Genomic DNA, 6,372 nt, shown 5'->3' with positions numbered 1-6,372 from the left:
CTACCTAGAGAAAACTTCGTGTTTTACCAAAGGCTCCTCATTCCTTTGCTTGGAATCCACTTCATTTTCTCCCATGAGTTTTGATGCCGTGGGTGGCACATTGGTACCCTTGCTTTTCCTTGGTCTTGGAGCCATGCTTTGTGAAAGGATTGCTCCTTCCTTTTTCTTTACCCAATACCCAGCGGAGTCGCCTTTTAATGTGGGTACTTTTTTTTTTGGACAGTACCTAGGCCCAAGTAGAAACAAGGATCCTGGGCCTTATACTTGTTGTTTGGTGGATTGGGCTTGGTTTACCGCAGCTATATTGGGTTGATTACGAACCAAGTTGTGCACAAAACATGGATCCTACAACACATACATATTCATACATGCAAATATACATATATTATAAAGTAAATGGTTGAGGAATAGTAAAGAAATAAAGAAAAAACAAGTAAGGACGTTAGGGATCCTCAGAAAATAGAATGATATTTCTTTATATTAAGTTTTAGTACATTGGACCCTTCTTTTCACCGGGATATGTCACAAGGTTCAAATAAGTTCAAAAGTCACAGACTTAGATAGCTCTTTGTAGACTTCCAAGACTTATGAGGTTTAAATTCCCTTAAATCCAAGTGTATCCTCTAATGCCTGTCTTAGGATCCCTCATAGTGTTTTACCATTTTTCTGTTTCTCTAAGGTTTAAAGGAGTTTTTCAAATGGTCTTTGTGCTCTGATTCCTTATTGCTAAATGGTTTTTGCTGTTGGCTCCATCCCTTTTTATAGTGCCTTCCTTAGGTTTTTGGTGTACCACTGATTCCCTCTATTTGTTGCCCTAAGTACCAGGAACAATATTGTGTCAGCAACATTGGTGACTGGTCCTTCCTTATTTTCTCATTGTTTTCCCCTTTTGAGATTTCCCCCCAAAAGTTCCTAGCTGACCTTCCTCTTTTGGGAGGTCCTAACGACCGACTTTTAATCTCTTCTTTCCAAAGCTTCTAGATGCTACTTTTCAAACCCACCTTTTTGGCTACTTCACCTTTTGTCATTTTCTCTAAATGGGTAAATTCCTCTCTGTCAGGCTAAAAGATTCCTAGCCACCTTCCTGCATTCCCCTAGGTACCAGACTTCATTTTTTGAAGTGTTGATTCCTAAGCCATAAGCCTTTTTCTGAACCATGGGTGGCTGATGGGACATATCCACGTTCATTCTTTATGTCCATAAGCATGCTCCTTGAGCTATCCCAATCTTAGTTGACTTCTTTCTGCATATCTTGAGGATCCAGGCTTCTGGGAGTCCTAAGGCATCCTAGTCCAATCCATTTCTAGGCTTCCCAGCAAATTTCCTTCACAAGGGCTAGACTAAGCTTCCTTTTTCCTTTTCCTTTATTTTCTAAGGCCAAAAGCTTGCCCATTCATGGGTTTGTACCTCTTCCTATGTATCTTAAGTGGACCTTGATTGGTGGATTTGGCCTTGTCCCTTCTTTGGAGGCCCAAATGGGCTCTAAACTTTAATTTTGTAATGTTTTGGACCTTGATGCAATACTTGTGATATTTTGGACCTTGACGCACGTACTCAATTTTTACTTGACATGAGCTATCCACCAAGCATTCATTATAATATTTAAAATTTAATTTTTGTATTGACACATTAAATGTACATTTGTATACCAAAGTTATTATAGATAAAAAAATACTCATCAACTTGGAGTGTAGTTGTGCAATTCTCAAATATAAATATTTTCAGTGTTAGGTCTACAATTATTATTGAGTAGTTTAATTTTCTTAAGCTTATTATAATTTTTCTTTCTGATTAAATAGTTATTTACTTTCTTTCTTTACCAGCTTATATGTACGTGAGTTTGGATTAGTTTTTTTTTTTTTTTTTAAATAACTTTTAACTTTATTTTTATTTTTTACATATAGATTTTCAAAAGTCAAAAACTCTTCTTCTTCTTCTTCTTCTTCTTTTTTTTTAATGCAATTATACAGTCTTTCTTCCTTCTTGTTTGCCATCAATTGTTAGAGCAACCGCATTAGTAAGTGTATAATTTCTGTCTATTTTGCAACCAAAAAAAAAAAAAAAACACTTTTTCTATTTTACACACTTACTTTTACAAAACACTCACATCAGTCTATCTATTCTAAATATTTATTTAATAAAATATTCATTTTTGTTACACTATCATCTCTCTCACAAACCCAACATAACCCACCCAACCTCCATCATCATCCACTCAACCACCATCATCAAGCAACTAGCCTCCATCATCAACCCACCCAAATACCTAGCCTCCATCATCAACCCATCCAAATACCCATTCAACCTAGCTACCATCAATGAAATCCAAAAAAAAAAAAAAAAAAGGCCCACCTGGTCCACAATCTAGGACTTAGATAAGGGTAAGTATCCAAAGTACCTAGCCCAGGATTTGTGTAGGAGCACAATCACTATAGTACCTGGCCTAGGACCTACCACAAAGTGAATCCCCAGGAACCATGGCCCAGGACTTAGAAAAGAAAAAAGAAAGAAAGGGAGAAGAAGACAACACATGAAAAGGAAAAGAAATACATATAGCAAGAAGTTGCTGAGGTTCACATATCCAAAAAAAAAAAAACTTGACAACCAAGAGTACCTAGAAAAAAAGAAGGGTAAGTAACTTACACAATCTAAGTTTCTTTAGAAAGAAAAAAAGAAGAAAAAGAAGAAGAAGGGAGCTAAGGTATAAGGCTAGCCAGCAAAGAGCCCTCTGGAGGAACTGCAGAAATGGAGGAAGTAGATGGAGAAGAAATGGCCTATTGCTTCCTGATCTTCAAGTCTTGCCAGACCTTGTGATTACAGGCCAAAGCCTCTTCAACAACAGCAATCTCAACATCAAGATCCTTGGAAGCCTTCCTTTGAAAAAGTGCATGAGCCAAAGAACAAAGTTACTCCAACAAGAAAGATAGATTGAGTTTTGCCTCCATGAGATCTTGCACCACCCCCATCTACTCCAAAAGCATCCTTGCAGACAAAGTATCAAGAGACGTATCCTTCAAGGAAACCAGCACAGCACAGAGTTCCATTAGGATGTTCCCTAAAAACACACCTCCCCTAAACCTACTGATGAAGTCCTTGTGGACTTTAAGCAATCCCTCTAGGAGTGGCAAGTCCTCAGTAGGCACAGAGAATCGCAAGAAGCTAACAAAGGGTGGCCCAAAGTGATGAAAGTGACTTGTAGGGAGACTGTTGAATTCTAGGGAGTCAAAATGAGTCAAGAAGGCAGGAAGACCTAAGTGGGATCTGAACAATCATCATTGAGGCCTCCTTCATCATTGTGTCTCGTTCCTCAGGAAGAGAAAGACCCTCAAGCCTTGGGGTGGTCTGGGAGATCCTCGGCTAAGCCTCAATAGTCTGGAAAGCAGGGCGGTGTCTTCTAGCTTCCTCAGCAGTCACAAGCTTGTATTCTTTGGGACCCATACTAGTGTCTGTAAAATTAATAAGGTCATGAAGCAGGAAAAGGTACAGAAAAAAGGAGGGGGGTAACAAAAATCATTAAGCAATAAGGAATCGAGAGCACAAAGACCATTTGAAAAATTCCTTTAAACCTCAGAGAAATAGAAAAAAGGGAAAAACACTGTAAGGGATCCTAAGACAGCACTAGAGGATACACTTGGATTCAAGTGGATTCAAACCTCATAAGTCTTGGAAGTTTACAAAGAGCTATCTAAGTCTATGACTTTTGAACTTATTTGAACCTTGTGACACATCCGGCGAAAAGAAGGGTCCAATGTACTAAAACTTAATATAATGAAATATCATTCTATTTTCTGAGGATCCCTAACATCCTTACTTGCTTTTTCTTTATTTCTTTACTAATCCTTAGCCATTTACTTTACAATATGCGTATATGTGCATGTATGAATATGTATTTGTTATAGGATCCATGTTTTGTGCACAACTTGGTTCGTAATCAGCCTAATATAGCTGCGGTGAACCAAGCCCAATCCAACAAACAACAAGGCCCAGGATCCTTGTTTCTACTTAGGCCTAGGTACTGTCCAAAAAAAAGAACCCACAATGTGTAAAATGAGTCAAACTAGGGGTGTAAGTAATATATAGTTTTTTTAAAATAGGCTTATAAAATATTACATAACGAGAGTACTACTACAAAGGGCCTGTGGTTATAAGAATTAAAACTCTAAAAAAAAAAAACCTATCAACCCTCCTCAAAAAAAAAAAAAAAAATAATAATAAATAAAAAAAAAAAAAACTAGGGGTGTAAGTTAAACCTATCAACCCAACATCTCGGGTTGGTTTTCATGAGTTGAAATTTTATTTTGAGTCTTAAGTTGAGTTGATAGTTTTTTCAGCCCATTTAACCCAACTCGGCCTAACATATATAAGTTTATTTCATTACTTTTTTTTTTTTTTTTTTACTTTGATATGTTTTGGTATTTTAAGAATTAGTTTTGATGAATTTGTAAATTTGCAATATAATTTAAGTATATTGTGTGAATAGTAATAATTTATTTTAAAAATAATTAAATATTTAATGAAAATCAATTTTTTACAATCATGAACATGTAAGTATAATCCACCAACTAAACCTAGATTGGGTTGAAAATTTCTCATCCTGACAATTTCACATTGGGTTAAGAAATCTTTCTAACCCAACCCATACACTATCTTAGACTAGACCCTTATTACTCATTCGCTTTTTTGTCCTAGTTTTGATGGCTTAATAAGTCTAGAGAAAGAAATAAATAAGGGGTCATATGTAATGATTCCTTCTCAACTTCTTCTACCAACAATGATAATGTGTCTATGGAATAATAACTTGTCTCACTTTTACTCAGGGACGGACCCAGGTGGGGGCTCAAGCCTCCCGGGTTCAAATATTTCTTTTAGATGTTATGTATTTTATTTTTGTAGTTGGCCCCCTTCCAAAACCTTAGGCTCCCATTCCCTTCAATAAACATAACTAGCCTCACCCAAATAGCAATTATCCAACCCAAAAACTTAACAAAAACAATAAAAAAAAAAACATTCACAATCGTAATTGTATTTCGGCCAAAAAAAAAACTATTTTACCATCAAATAACCAAAAAATCATGTGTTATTGAAGAAGTTAAAACTAAATTTTTTGCAATTACAGTAAACTGATATAAATACCAATTGATTGTAACAAATTGTTAAAAATAAAATACAATATTTTATTAAGATTATATCTCTTTTTTTAATTAAAAAACTCAAATTCTCTCACTTCCTTTATTATTGAGTTGTTTATATTATTTCAAATTAAGTGATAAAAAAAAATAAAATATTTGATATTGGTTGTATTGTAAAGTAAAATAGATAAAGGTACTAAGAGGTAAAATTTTTAGCATCATTACTGTGAATACTCTAACTTCAACCAAAAAAAAAAAAAAATCCTAGCCAGCCTAGTATTAAAAAAAAAATTATTTTGTTTTTGTTTTTGTCTTTTTTGATAAATGATTGCATCTTAATGTATTTAGAAACAATGTTTTTGAGTATTTATAATTTTTAAATACATATGAATGTTTATTTGGAGTTTTTTTATAATTATTTTTTTTATATTCCGGCCCTCGTTAGCTTAAAATCATAGGTCTATCCCGGCTTTCCATTAAAAGTTATTATAATTTTTGAGTGAAATTTGTAGTGTGCTTCGATTTATTTTTTTAAAATTTGATTTTTTTTAAACTTGGATTTTTAAAATTTATTTATTAAGGGCACATCTTGTTTTTGTTCAACGTATTTACTAAATTAAATAAAATTAACTAATAGTTCTTTTTTCAATGTAATAAACCCAGAAACCAATAAATTTAAACTGTACCATCGAAATCCTTTGATTTCTTTGATTTAATTTTCTAAAAATTGGGATGAGGGAGCGCGTGGAAATAGCTTGTGGTGGGTGTGTGTTAAACCGTTGATTACAATCTGAATGAAGTGTGTCTGAACACATAAAATTCCTCGTTAAGTAACGGGCGAGTGAGTGAGTGAGTGAGTTGTTGGGGGAGCCAAACCCAAAACAACAGATAGAAGACCGGGTCAGGGTGGGTTTGGTTTTGGGGCAAAAATGCGTTGGATGGCGAATCCACGGTTTTCTCGGGCCAAGTGGGTTTGACCGAAAACGCCGAAAACCAACGCCTGCTTTGGAAAACGAAAGCTCAGCCACAGCCACCCATTAGCATTTGCATTAGCAGCTCACAACAGTTAACACAAAATAACTCCTTATTCTTTCTACTTCTTTTCTTTTCCTAACGCCTGCGTTGTCGCTACCACCACAACTTCTTCACTAGCTACAAAGTGACAGCAAACTCAAACCAAAATCACAGTCACAAACACTATGGAAAATAATTATTAAGTATTTTCAAATTCTTTTAGGCCATC

This window comes from Quercus suber, unplaced genomic scaffold, assembly GCF_002906115.3.
Source record: "Quercus suber isolate HL8 unplaced genomic scaffold, Cork oak 2.0 scaffold_153, whole genome shotgun sequence".
NCBI lineage: Eukaryota > Viridiplantae > Streptophyta > Magnoliopsida > Fagales > Fagaceae > Quercus > Quercus suber.
This window is presented reverse-complemented; position numbering follows the sequence as displayed.